The 12,483-nt window shown below is 44.3% G+C and overlaps 1 protein-coding gene and 1 non-coding gene across 3 annotated transcripts in view; one reads left to right on the top strand and one right to left on the bottom strand.

Moving 5' to 3' along the window:
- Window positions 1-12,483, bottom strand: part of ABHD12 (abhydrolase domain containing 12, lysophospholipase) — a 53,491-nt gene that overhangs the window by 29,957 nt on the left and 11,051 nt on the right. The window lies entirely within an intron of this gene.
- On the top strand, window positions 82-153 carry TRNAG-ACC. Its single transcript has one exon. It is a non-coding gene; the product is annotated as a tRNA-Gly (tRNA).

The raw sequence follows: 12,483 nt of genomic DNA, 5'->3' as shown, positions 1-12,483 counted from the left end.
AGAATAGTGCAGCCTTGGGGCAGGGTCCTGGTTCCGCCTCAAGGGATATCTTTTAGTTCAGAATCTGTATGCACTATGACTTCCCTGGTGGCTCAGATGGTAAAGCATTTGCCCACCATGCAGGAGACCCAGGTTCAATCCCTGGGTAGGGAAGATACTCTGGAGAAGGAAATGGCAACCCACTCCAGTACTCTTGCCTGGAAAATCCCATGGATGGAGAAGCCTGGTAGGCTATAGTCAATGGGGTCACAGAGTTGGACACGACTGAGCGACTTCACTTTCACTTTTCTGTATGTACTGCAGAGACAAAGTTCTGTATGGTCAAAACTATGGCTTTTCCAGTAGCCCTGTATGGATGTGAGATCTGGACCATAAAGAAGGCTGAGCATTGAAGAATTGATGCTTTTGAACTGCGGTGTTGCAGAAGACTCTTGAGAGTCCCTCGGACTGCAAGGAGATCAAACTAGTTGATTCTAAAGGAAATCAACGCTGAATATTCACTGGAAGGACTGAGGCTGAAGCTGAAGCTCCAATACTTTGGCCACCTGATGCGGAGGACTGACTCACTGGAAAAGACCTGATGCTGGGAAAGATTGAAGGCAGGAGGAGAAGGGGATGACAGAGGATGAGACGGTTGGATGGCATCACCGACTCGATGGACATGAGTCTGAGCAAGCTGTGGGAGTTGGTGATGGACAGGGAAGCCTGGCGTGCTGCAGTCCATGGGGTCGCAGAGTCGGACATGACTGAGTGACTGAACTGATACTGATCTTGGCTTGGCTTTCTAGCTTCAAAAGACTTAAAAGTCTAATCTGAGATTCCTTATGAAATGTTCTAGCAGAGGAAACTTTTAAGAAGCTTATGTGGTCAGCTGGTACTCTTGATGCACCTGTGTAAATGATTAGGCCAACTTAAAAAAAAGTCTGAATCTGAGTACCTTTGATCAAAGACATGACTGTACAAAGAAATTTAATGTTTCAACAGAAAACTAACACCCTAGTGGGTTATTCGGATTCTAGTCCTGTTCATTATCTTTGACCTTTTATGATCTGTCTGTAAACTGGCCTAGATCCTGCCCTCTTGCACATTTTATCAGTCTTTACCAAACTCTCAATTCTTTGGTTTTCCTTCAAAGTCTGGTTACAACCATCCTAACATTTCTAATTTTCTACCTGATGCAGGAAAGAGCCAATTCTGACTCCATGATGGATCTTTTTCTTTGACTTTAATCTTTGCTTTCTGCTGTTTTTGGTATTATAACCAAATATATAATGGCTTGCCTCAGGGAACTCTACCTCTCTGCCTTACAATTAAACAAAAAATGCCTTTGTTTAACTTACAGAGAGATAATCTGACCCTGCCCACATGTGAATGGCTGTAAGAATGAAGAGATTAACACATCCCCACCCCCTGCTGCTCCAAGAGGTGCTCCTAGAAATTAAGAACACAACCTTCCCTCTGACATCCTGGGATTGACCAATCTTTGAAAGTGAAAGTGTTAGCTTCTCAGTCCTGACTCTTTGCGAACCCACGGACTGTAGCCTACCAGCCTTCTCTGTCCATGGAATTCTCCAGGCAAGAATACTGGGGTGGGTAGCCATTCCCTTCTCCAGGGGATCTTCCAGACCCAGGGATCAAAGCCTGGCCTCCTGCATTGGCAGCCAGGTTCTTCGCTGTCTGAGCCACCAGGAAAGCCCAGGGAACACCTGACCAATTTTTCAGTTCAGTTCAGTCACTCAGTCATGTCTGACTCTTTGCCACCCCATGGACTGCAGCATGCCACGCTTCCCTGTCCATCACCAACTCCCGGAGTTTACGCAAACTCATGTCCATCGAGTTGGTGATGCCATTCAACCATCTCATCCTCTTTCGTCCCGTTCTCCACCTGCCCTCAATCTTTCCCAGCATCAGGGTCTTTTCAAATGAGTCAGCTCTTTGCATCAGGTGGTCAAAGTATTGGAGTTTCAGTTTCAACATCAGTCCTTCCAATGAACACTTAGGACTGATCTCCTTTAGGATGGACTGGTTGGACCTCCTTGTAGTCCAAGGGACTCTCAAGAGTCTTCTCCAACACCACAGTTCAAAAGCATCAATTCTTTGGTGCTCAGCTCTCTTTATAGTCCAACTATATCTTCCCCAGGCAGATGCTCCAACCACCTGCCCGATCCCTCTGCCAGCAGAGGGAACAGAGTTCTGGGTGAAGACTCAGAGCAAGGCCCCCTCCAGTAAAACACCCCCTCAGGCCACAGGAGACCCCGGAAGTCTAAGTTGCCACACTCCCAAACCTGGGCTCCGAGTGGAAGTGGGACAGAGCTGGCCTGTCCCTCCTCACATTCCAGACGCCAGGGCCAATCCACCCTCTGAGTCTCGGTCTCTTCAACTCTAACGGAATCTACCTGAGAGGCCTGCTGTGCAGAGCAGACCCACAAGCTTGGCACGGTCACGGTCTCTGTCTCGAATTTGGGGAACACTGAGCTGAACCGAAAGAGTCTCTGTCACATTAGTGCTTAAGAGCAGTAGTTTGACACTTCAGAAATGACCCTGAACTCTGTGTGCAGCGTCAGAAGGGAAGCAAAGCAGAACTCAGGCACCGGGCAGTGGCGGGGCGGCCAGCCTGCCCAGCGTGGACCCCACCCGGGCCTGGCAGCTCAGAGTCGGACCCACCTCACCCTAAGGCGCTCGGGCCCCAGCCCATGCGCACTCTCCTAGCAGAGTCACAGGACCTACCTGTTCAGCTTAAGTGTTCCACTCCAGGCCCCCAAGGACACGTCCCACGGAAGGGAGGTGGGTCACGGTGCTCTGAGCTCAGTGTTACCCAGGCCCGGTGCTCCTCGGCTGTCACCTGCTCAGAAAGGCCTGTCAGCTCATGCCCAGAACTATGAGGCAGTCATCAGACGTGAGCACCGTTATCTCCGGCTCTGGGCCTTCCTAGGCCACGACTTACACTTGTAGTTAGGGGCGGCCGAGTGACTTGCTTTGGCTCAGGAAACATGAGTGGAGAGACTACGTCCTTTCTGGGTGGATGCTTCAGGAGCAGCAACAGCCCACAAGGCAGAGCAAGAGAGTGTGTAGCTGAAGGCCTGGCCAGCCCGGCTCCTCGGCAACCCCGGAGAGCAGAGTCCACGCCGGACCCCCAGCGGGTAAGAACCACCAGTGAGCTGAGGGTTCTGCTCCATGACCTGGTCTGCCCTGACAGCACTCAGGTCAGATCAACAACATGCAAGTCTGAAAGGACTGAGCTCCCAATCTGTGTGTCTTGTGTGTCTCCAGGTGGAGTTTCCCAGGCAAACCAAACTAACATGTCCAGAGCTAAACGAACACTTGGGCTTCTGCCCTCTCCTCCGGCTCTGCTTCCCCTCCAGTTTTCCATCTTAGCAGATACCTGTGCCCATGGCAAACCCTTAGTAGTCATTCCTGACCCTTCTTCTTGCCCTACCTCCACTTCCAACGCCACTTCCAAAACATTTCAAATCTGTCCACCTCCAGTTCCCTTGCCTGCTGCCTCTCTGCTCCAGGCCAGCCACGTATCTTGCCTAGACCAGCAGCCCTAAACTTTTTTGATTACACATTCAATCAGTAACATTTCTGAAGCATGCCCTCAATATATACATATTAAATGATGCACACATATAACTGGGTGGTTAATATATGAATATGAACATAATAAGAAGTCCCAATATTTCCTTCCCATATCTTAATGACTGTCTCATCCACCTCCTGGGTGAACCCACCCCATTCTGGAGATCAATACCTTGGCCTTTGGAAGAGACTTCTTAAACAGAACCACCCCCAACCTCCACCTGCGTGCTATATAGCCAGAGAGAGCCTTTGAGTCTCCTCAAAAGGAGACTTGGTCATAGCACTGCCCCCCTTAGATAATCAGATCCAAGAGCATCTGAAACAGGTCCCAGGAACACTGTGCACCTCTGACCTTCCAGCCCTCAGTCTCCAGCACAGGCCTAGTGTTTCCCCACTTCCTCTGACCTTCCAGCTCTGTCTTGGGCATGGGTTTAGTTGCTTCCCCACTTCTGAGACCTGTCCACATCCCCAGCCCTGTGTTCCCTCCAGCTTTCAGCTTCAAGGCTGTTTGCTCCAAGGTCTCCTTGGCTGTTTATTCTAATTCCTCTTACAATCATTATATATTAAGGCTATTACCCCTCTGTCTGACATTATATATATTAAAATATTTTCCTCTACCATTTGTCTTTTTAACTGGGAATATTTATAAGAGATCTTCTAATGGTTTTTTTTGTCCTTATTGAAATACATGCAACTTTAGAAAAGGATACTGAAAATCTCAGACTTCTTCCTCAGCTCCCTGAGAGGTGGTGAGCTCAAGGGCAGCCTCCCCGCTCTGACTACCCTCTGCTTACCACCTAGTCCCTGGTCCCTGGTCCCTGGCTTGCTGTTTGCAACTGTGGATGATCTGTGTCCCTAGGACCTACTCATGACCGTGCACTCTGCCTTCCCTAAAGGGAAACTGAGGCAGACTGATCCCAAACAGAACTGCATTAAATCTATTTGGGAAAGAAACACCATCTTTGGACTTCCCTGGTGGTCCAGTGGTCAAGAATCTGCCTGGCAATGCCGGGGACATGGGTTGGATCCCTGGTCCAGGAAGATTCCACGTGCTGCAAAGCAACTAAGCTCCTGCACCACAACTACTGAGCCCATGCACCTAGAGCCCACGCTGTGCAACAAGAGAAGCCATGGCAGTGAGAAGCTGTGGACTGCAACACAGTAGCCCTTGCTCACCACTAGAGAAAGCCAGATCTGGGGTAGAGGTGGCTAACACATCACCAGAAGTTTGTACTTGCCCTTTCTTAGGGCAGAGCTATTTTCCTCTTGCAGATTTTGTATATATCTTTCTTATAGGTATTTTTTGTTACTGGCATTTTTGGTCTTCTCTTCCACTACATCTCACAACCAACTCTTGTTGCTTTTATCAATGAAAGCTATGGTCCCAGCACCTTAACCTTCTGCCTCCCACACAGGGGACCATGCACCCACACACCAGGGTGGCATGCAATGATGGGGGTAGAAACTGTTCATGTCAGGGGAGATGGGGGTAGAGAATTTACCACTTATGCTTCAGTATTTTTAAAATTTTTAAATATATTTCTTGTATATAATAAAAGAGTTCAAAACTGGAGGGACTGTATTAGCATGAACAGGCTACATCTCATGGCAGTAACGACCACCCCCAAATCCAGCAGCATGAACAACAGCTCACACTTCTTGCTCTGGCTGCATGTGCAGCACAGGTCAGCAGGGGCTTCTGGTAGTCCTCGTTGCTCCGGAAGCACCGTCGCTTCATGACATCATCAACTCCACAGACGGTGTTAGGAAAGATGGCACGGAGAACCAAGAACTGGCTGTGAAACACTTCTACCTAGAATCACATGTCACTTTCTACAGACCACAGGACCACATCTCTGCTTCAAATGGGCGAGGCCTGGAACTGTAAATTCAGGGAGCGGCAGGGACGCGCCCACAGGGTGGAAAAGCTATGAGAGCACAGCACTCACAAATGGATAAAGTGAGCTACTTCACAATTTCACATTGGAAAAACTTGCTTCTTAAAGGAGCTCTAAGTAAATATTTTAACAAAGGGCTATTTTTAGATGCAAGTGAACCTGCCTTCTCATTTTTGTTTTCCTATCTGAGAAGCCTTGCGCTCTGGACTCTTTACTCTATTAGAAGAGTACACACAGGCATCGCAAAAACCCCTACTTAACCTCATTACAGCTGCCTGGGACATGTTCCACCTCCAACAGCCAAGGTGCCCAGTACTGATGATGTGGGAGTCCCAGATAACACTGGCTCATCAGAAAGCCACAGGGGCCAATGAGGCTGGCTCCGGGGACATCGCCCCCAGGCTCCTGGCTTCCCCTGGCACCGCCAAGGATGTGAGGCCTCGCCAGCCACTCCAAAGCTTCCACAAGGAGTGGGTGCCAGACCAACCAGGAGGTCCCAGAGGGTGACACCCACTGGAGAGATGGCTCTGCACCAGGCCTGTGAGCTTAGAAGCCCACTCCTTAGCACCTCACTGCGTCAATAATGTGGTCAGAAAAGGAAAGCAACATCCTGGCTAACTCATTAGTTTCCCTCAACTGACATCTGCCCAATATTTTCAACCCATGCCATTTCCTTGTTCTAACAGTCAGGCTGTGTTGCAGCCCTAATAGAGGCAGGAGCACACTGGCTCTGCCTCCAGTGGCTGTGTCACTCTGGACAAGCTATAATGCGTAACTACCTGTGACTTGATTTCCTCATCTGTGAAACGGGGATTACAGTACCTTTCGAGATAGCTATAAGCATTTAAGTCAATACAAGGGATTCCCTGGCAGTCCAGTGGTTACGGCTGAGTTTAATCCCTAGTTGGGGAACTAAGATTCTGCAAACCACATGGTACAATAAAAAAATAAATAATTATTATAACCCCCTTTTTACTCAAGAAGCAGTATTTGTCCAACACTAGAACTGTCGATAAGAGACAGTACAAGTCTCTAAACAAGGCAGTACCCACCCTACCAACTATTAATAGAAACTACCTGCTCTCCAGTGCCAGTTTCATAGCAAAAAAGTATTTGAGAAAGTTCTGAAACCTGTAGCAACAGAAAGCAAAAAAACAAGGACTTAACAATACAGGTGGGACTTTCCTGATGGTCCTGTGGTTAAGAATCTGCCTTCTAACACCGCGGGACTCAGGTTCGATCACTGGTCAGGGAATTAAGATCCCATATGCCACAGGGCAACTAACCCCTTGCACCACAATGACATGGCCCGTGTGCTGCAATGAAGACCCAGAGCAGCCAAAAATAAATAAAAACACAACCAAAAATACAGGTAATTCAATTATCTCCCCCAAAAAGCATAAAAACTAGGGAAACAGATTAACATGTAAAGTAGGTGTCTCTTGTGAACTTCTTTTAAACACAAAAAGTAGACGGAGTGAGTGGACAGGAAAAAAGCACTACACCCCTCACTCTATAATGATATATAATGCTGCTATAACCTTGCTGAAATCTTAGTACAACTCCATGAAGCAGGTAGAATAGGTAACACTCCTCTTTTAGAGATATGGAAACCAGGCTCACAGTATGGATTCATTTACTCAAGATAAGGCCTCATCGTGACTTCATGTCCTGGGACTCTCAGTCTGCGTCCCCTCTTTCCATTCCACCAAATTTTCATTCGGAATGAATTAAATTGCATTTTCAGAAATCCAAAAAAAATTGAGAATGAAACTTGATCCTCAGCTTCCCTGGGTCTCTCCCTTACACGTTCCTCTGTCCATGGGATTCTCTAGACAAGAATACTGGAGTGGGTTGCCATGCCTTCCTGCCAAAGACAGGACAAAGACCAAGACAAATTACAATTAAAACAGCAAAATTAAAGATAAAGAATCTTAAAAGTAGCAAGAAAAAAAGCAATTAGTTATGTGCAAGGAAACTCCCTAAGCTGACTTTCCAGCAGAAATTTCACAGATCAAAATGAAGTGACATGATATACTCAGTGATGAAAGGGAAAAGAAATCTATGCCTGTAACCAAAAATATTTTACTTTACATATAAGCAATAGCTAAAAGAATTTCACACCATGACACTGGCATTGCAAGAAATGTTCAATGGCCTTCTCTAAGCAGGATTTTAAAAAATTGGAAAAAAAAACCCTCACAACTAGAAATATGAAAATTATGAAAGGAAAAACCTCATTGGTAAATGCAAACACACAGTAAAAGCAGTGCACAACCACTTATAAAGCTAGTAGGAACAGTATAAGACAAAAGCAGCTAAATCATCTATATCCACAATAAGTAGTTAAGGCAGATACAAAACAAAAAGTCATAAAATATGCTATCAAAAACACTACATAATGTGGGGGAATAACGCACGGTTGTTAAGAGTACATTTCAACTTAAAAGATCATCAACTTAAAATAACATGTTATTACTAATATATATTATATATATTTATGTGTGTGTGTGTAATTGTTATATATGAACATCATGAAAAGTGAAAGTTGCTCAGTCATATCTGATTCTTTGCAACCCCATGGACTATATAGTCTATGGAATTCTCCAGGCCAGAATACTGAAGTGGGTAGCCTTTCCCTTCTCCAGGGGATCTTCCCAACCCAGGGATCGAACCCAGGTCTCCTGCACTACAGGTGGATTCTTTACCAGCTGAGCCACAAGGGAAGCCCAAGAATAATACTGGAATGGGGAGCCTATCCCTTCTCCAGCATATCCTCCAGACCCAGGAATCGAACCAGGGTCTCCTGCATTGCAGGCAGATTCTTTACTAACTGAGCTATCAGGGAAGCCCATGAACATCATGGTTATGAATATCATGGTAACCACAAATCAAAAGAAAACCCTACAACACACACACAGACACACACACACACTCACCCAAAGAGAAAGCAATCCAAATATATCATCAAATCAGATGGGGGGAAAGAGCAAAAGAAAGAACAAATAAGAACTATAAAAACAATCAGACAAGAATTAACAAAATGGCAATAAGTATATACCTATCAGTAATTACTTTAAAAATAAATTGATTAAATGCTGTATTCCATAGACACAGAACAGCTGAACAGATAAATAAAAAAACACAACCTATCTATACGCTGACTACAAGAGACTCATTTCAGATCTGAAAACACAGAAACTAAGGTAATGGAAAATGGTATTCCATGCAAATGGAGACAAAAAGAGAGCTAGGGCAGCAATATGTATACCAGACAAAACAGATTTTCAAACAGACTATAACAAGAGACAAAGAAGGATATTATATAATGACCAAGGAATCAATCCAATAAGATATAACAATTGTAAACAAATACACATCCAACATAGGAGCAACTAACTACATAAAGCAAATATTATCACATTTCTGACTGGAGGATTTTTGCAGAAACTATTGCCAGTAGCCGGCGATTTGTTATGTAAGTGAATACTGAAATGTCTCTGGTCAATAATGTTCACGTAACAAAAGATATATTAATACATTTCTGGTCAATAATGTGTTAACAAACATAAAGGGAAAAACTAACAACAACACAATAATAAGAAAGGACTTTAACACCCCACTTATATCAATGGACACATCATTCAGTGAAAAAAATCAATAAAGAAACATTAGCCTTAAATGACCCACTAGACCAGACGAACTTAACAGATATATCAAGTCTCAACAAAGTTAAGGTGGAAAGCATACCAAGGATCTTTTCAAACCAAAAACCAAAAGTAGGGAAAACCACTAGAGCATTCAGGTATGACTTAAATCAAATCCCTTACAATTTTCCCAGGGTCACATGCTAATAAGTGAAGGGTTACCTGGAGTTGCTAAGAGCTGTACACAACTTAGTGACTGAACAACAACAATCCAGTAGCTCACAATATGATTGTATTTGGAAACAGAGCCTTTAAAGAAGTGAAAATTTTATCTGGTGTCCTTATAAGAAACGTGGACAGAAATGCAGAGGAAGGACCATGTAAGACACAGGGAGAAGACGGCCTAGGAGAGAGGCCCGAGAAGAAACTATCGCTGCCAACACAGTGATCTCAGACTTCCAGGGTCCATGTATAAAGTACACAAATAAAATTTACTGTTTTAGTGATTCAGTCTGTAATACTTTGTTATGGCTGCCCAAGCAAACAATTACATCTGATAATCCTTGATTTGGAGTATTACTTTGCTAGCGTGTGAGATGAGTGCAATTGTGCGGTAGTTTGAGCATTCTTTGGCATTGCCTTTCTTTGGGATTGGAATGAAAACTGACCTTTTCCAGTCCTGTGGCCACAGCTGAGTTTTCCAAATTTGCTGGCATATTGCACGCAGCACTTTCACAGCATCATTTTTTAGGATTTGAAATAGCTCAACTGGAATTCTATCACCTCCAATAGCTTTGTTTGTAGTGATGCTTCCTAAAGCCCACTTGACTTCACATTCCAGGATGTCTGGCTCTAGGTGAGTGATCACACCATCGTGATTACCTGGGTTGTAAAAATCTTTTTTGTATAGTTCTTCTGTGTATTCTTGACACCTCTTCTTAATATCTTCTGCTTCTGTTAGGTCCATGTCATTTCTGTCCTTTATCGAGCCCATCTTTGCATGAAATGTTCCCTTGGTATCTCTAATTATCTTGAAGAGATCTCTAGTCTTTCCCATTCTGTTGTTTTCCTCTATTTCTTTGCACTGATCACTGAGGAAGGCTTTCTTATCTCTCCTTGTTATTCTTTGGAACTCTGCATTCAAATGGGTATATCTTTCCTTCTCTCCTTTGGTTTTCCCTTCTCTTCTTTTCGCAGCTATTTGTAAGGTCTCCTCAGACAGCCATTTTGATTTTTTGTATTTCTTTTTCTTGGGGATGGGCTTGATCCCTGTCTCCTGTACAATGTCACAAACCTCTGTCCATAGTTCATTAAGCACTCTATCAGATTAGTCCCTTAAATCTATTTCTCACTTCCACTGTATAATCATAAAGGATTTGATTTAGGTCATATCTGAATGGTCTAGTGGTTTTCCCTACTTTCTTCAATTTAAGTGTGAATGAATTTGGCAATAAGGACTTCATGATCTGAGCCACAGTCAGCTCCCCGTCTTGTTTTTGCTGATTGTATAGAGCTTCTCCATCTTTGGCTGCAAAGAATATAATCAATCTGATTTTAGCATTTGCCATCTGGTGATGTCCACGTGTATTCTCTTGTGTTGTTGGAAGAGGGTGTTTGCTATGACCAGTGCGTTCTCTTGGCAAAACTCTATTAGACTTTGCCCTGCTTCGTTCTGTACTCCAAGGTCAAATTTGCCTGTTACTCCAGTGTTGTTTGACTTTGTTTGGTGTTTCTTGACTTCTTACTTTTGCATTCCAGTCCCCTACAATGAAAAGGACATCTTTTTTGGGTGTTAGTTCTGAAAGGTCTTGTAGGTCTTCATAGATCCGTTCAACTTCAGCTTCTTCAGAGTTACTGGTCGAGGTATAGACTTGGACTATTGTGATATTGAATGGTTTGCCTTGGAAACGAACAGAGATCATTCTGTCGTTTTTGAGATTGCATCCAAGTACTGCATTTCGGACTCTTTTGTTGACCATGATGGCTACTCCATTTCTTCTAAGGGATTTCTGCCCGCAGTAGTAGATGTAATGGTCATGAGTTAAATTCACCCATTCCAGTCCATTTTAGTTCGCTGATACCTAGAATATCGACATTCACTCTTGCCATCTCCTGTCTGACCACTTCCAGTTTGCCTTGATTCATGGACCTGACATTCCAGGTTCCTATGCAATATTGCTCTTTACAGCATCGGACCTTGCTTCTATCACCAGTCACATCCACAGCTGGGTGCTGATTTTGCTTTGGCTCTGTCCCTTCATTCTTTCTGGAGTTATTTCTCCACTGATCTCCAGTTGCACATTGGGCACCTATCAACCTGGAGATGAGCACCCAATTGCACTCATCTCACATGCTAGTAAAGTAATGCTCAAAATTCTCCAAGCCAGGCTTCAGCAATACATGAACTGTGAACTTCCAGATGCTCAAGCGTTTTAGAAAAGGCAGAGCAACCAGAGATCAATTTGCCAACATCTGTTGCATCATCGGAAAAGCAAGAGAGTTCCAGAAAAAACATCTATTTCTGCTTTATTGACTATGCCAAAGCCTTTGACTGTGTGGATCACAATAAACTGTGGAGAATCCTGAAAGAGATGGGAATACCAGACCACCTGACCTGCCTCTTGAGAAATCTGTATGCAGGTCAGGAAGCAACAGTTAGAACTGGACGTGGAACAACAGACTGGTTCCAAATTGGGGAAGGAGTACATCAAGGCTGTATATTGTCACCCTGCTTATTTAACTTCTATGCAGAACACTTCATGAGAAACGCTGGGCTAAATGTAGCACAAGCTGGAATCAAGATTGCTGGAGAAATATCAATAACCTCAGATATGCAAATGACACCACCCTTATGGCAGAAAGTGAAAAACTAAAGAGCCTCTTGATGAAAGTGAAAGAGGAGAGTGAAAAAGTTGGCTTAAAGCTCAACATTCAGAAAACGAAGATCATGGCATCTGGTCCCATCCCTTCATGGGAAATAGATGGGGAAACAGTGGAAACAGTGTCAGACTTTATTTTTGGGGGCTCCAAAATCACTGCAGATGATGACTGCAGCCATGAAATTAAGACGCTTGCTCCTTGGAAGAAAAGTTATGACCAACCTAGACAGCATATTAAAAAGCAGAGACATTACTTTGCCAACAAAGGTCCTTCTAGTCAACGCTATGGTTTTTCCAGTAGTCAGGTATGGATGTGAGTGGACTATAAAGAAAGCTGAGCCCTGAAGAACTGATGCTTTTGAACTGTGCTGTTGGAGAAGACTCTTGAGAGTCCCTTGGACTGCAAAGAGGTCCAACCAGTCCATCCTAAAGGAGATCATTCCTGAGTGTTCATTGGAAGGAGTGATATTGAAGCTGAAA

Source organism: Bubalus bubalis, chromosome 14, assembly GCF_019923935.1.
Source record: "Bubalus bubalis isolate 160015118507 breed Murrah chromosome 14, NDDB_SH_1, whole genome shotgun sequence".
NCBI lineage: Eukaryota > Metazoa > Chordata > Mammalia > Artiodactyla > Bovidae > Bubalus > Bubalus bubalis.
Note: the sequence above shows the minus strand (reverse complement) of the source record. Positions and strands in the feature narration are given on the sequence as shown.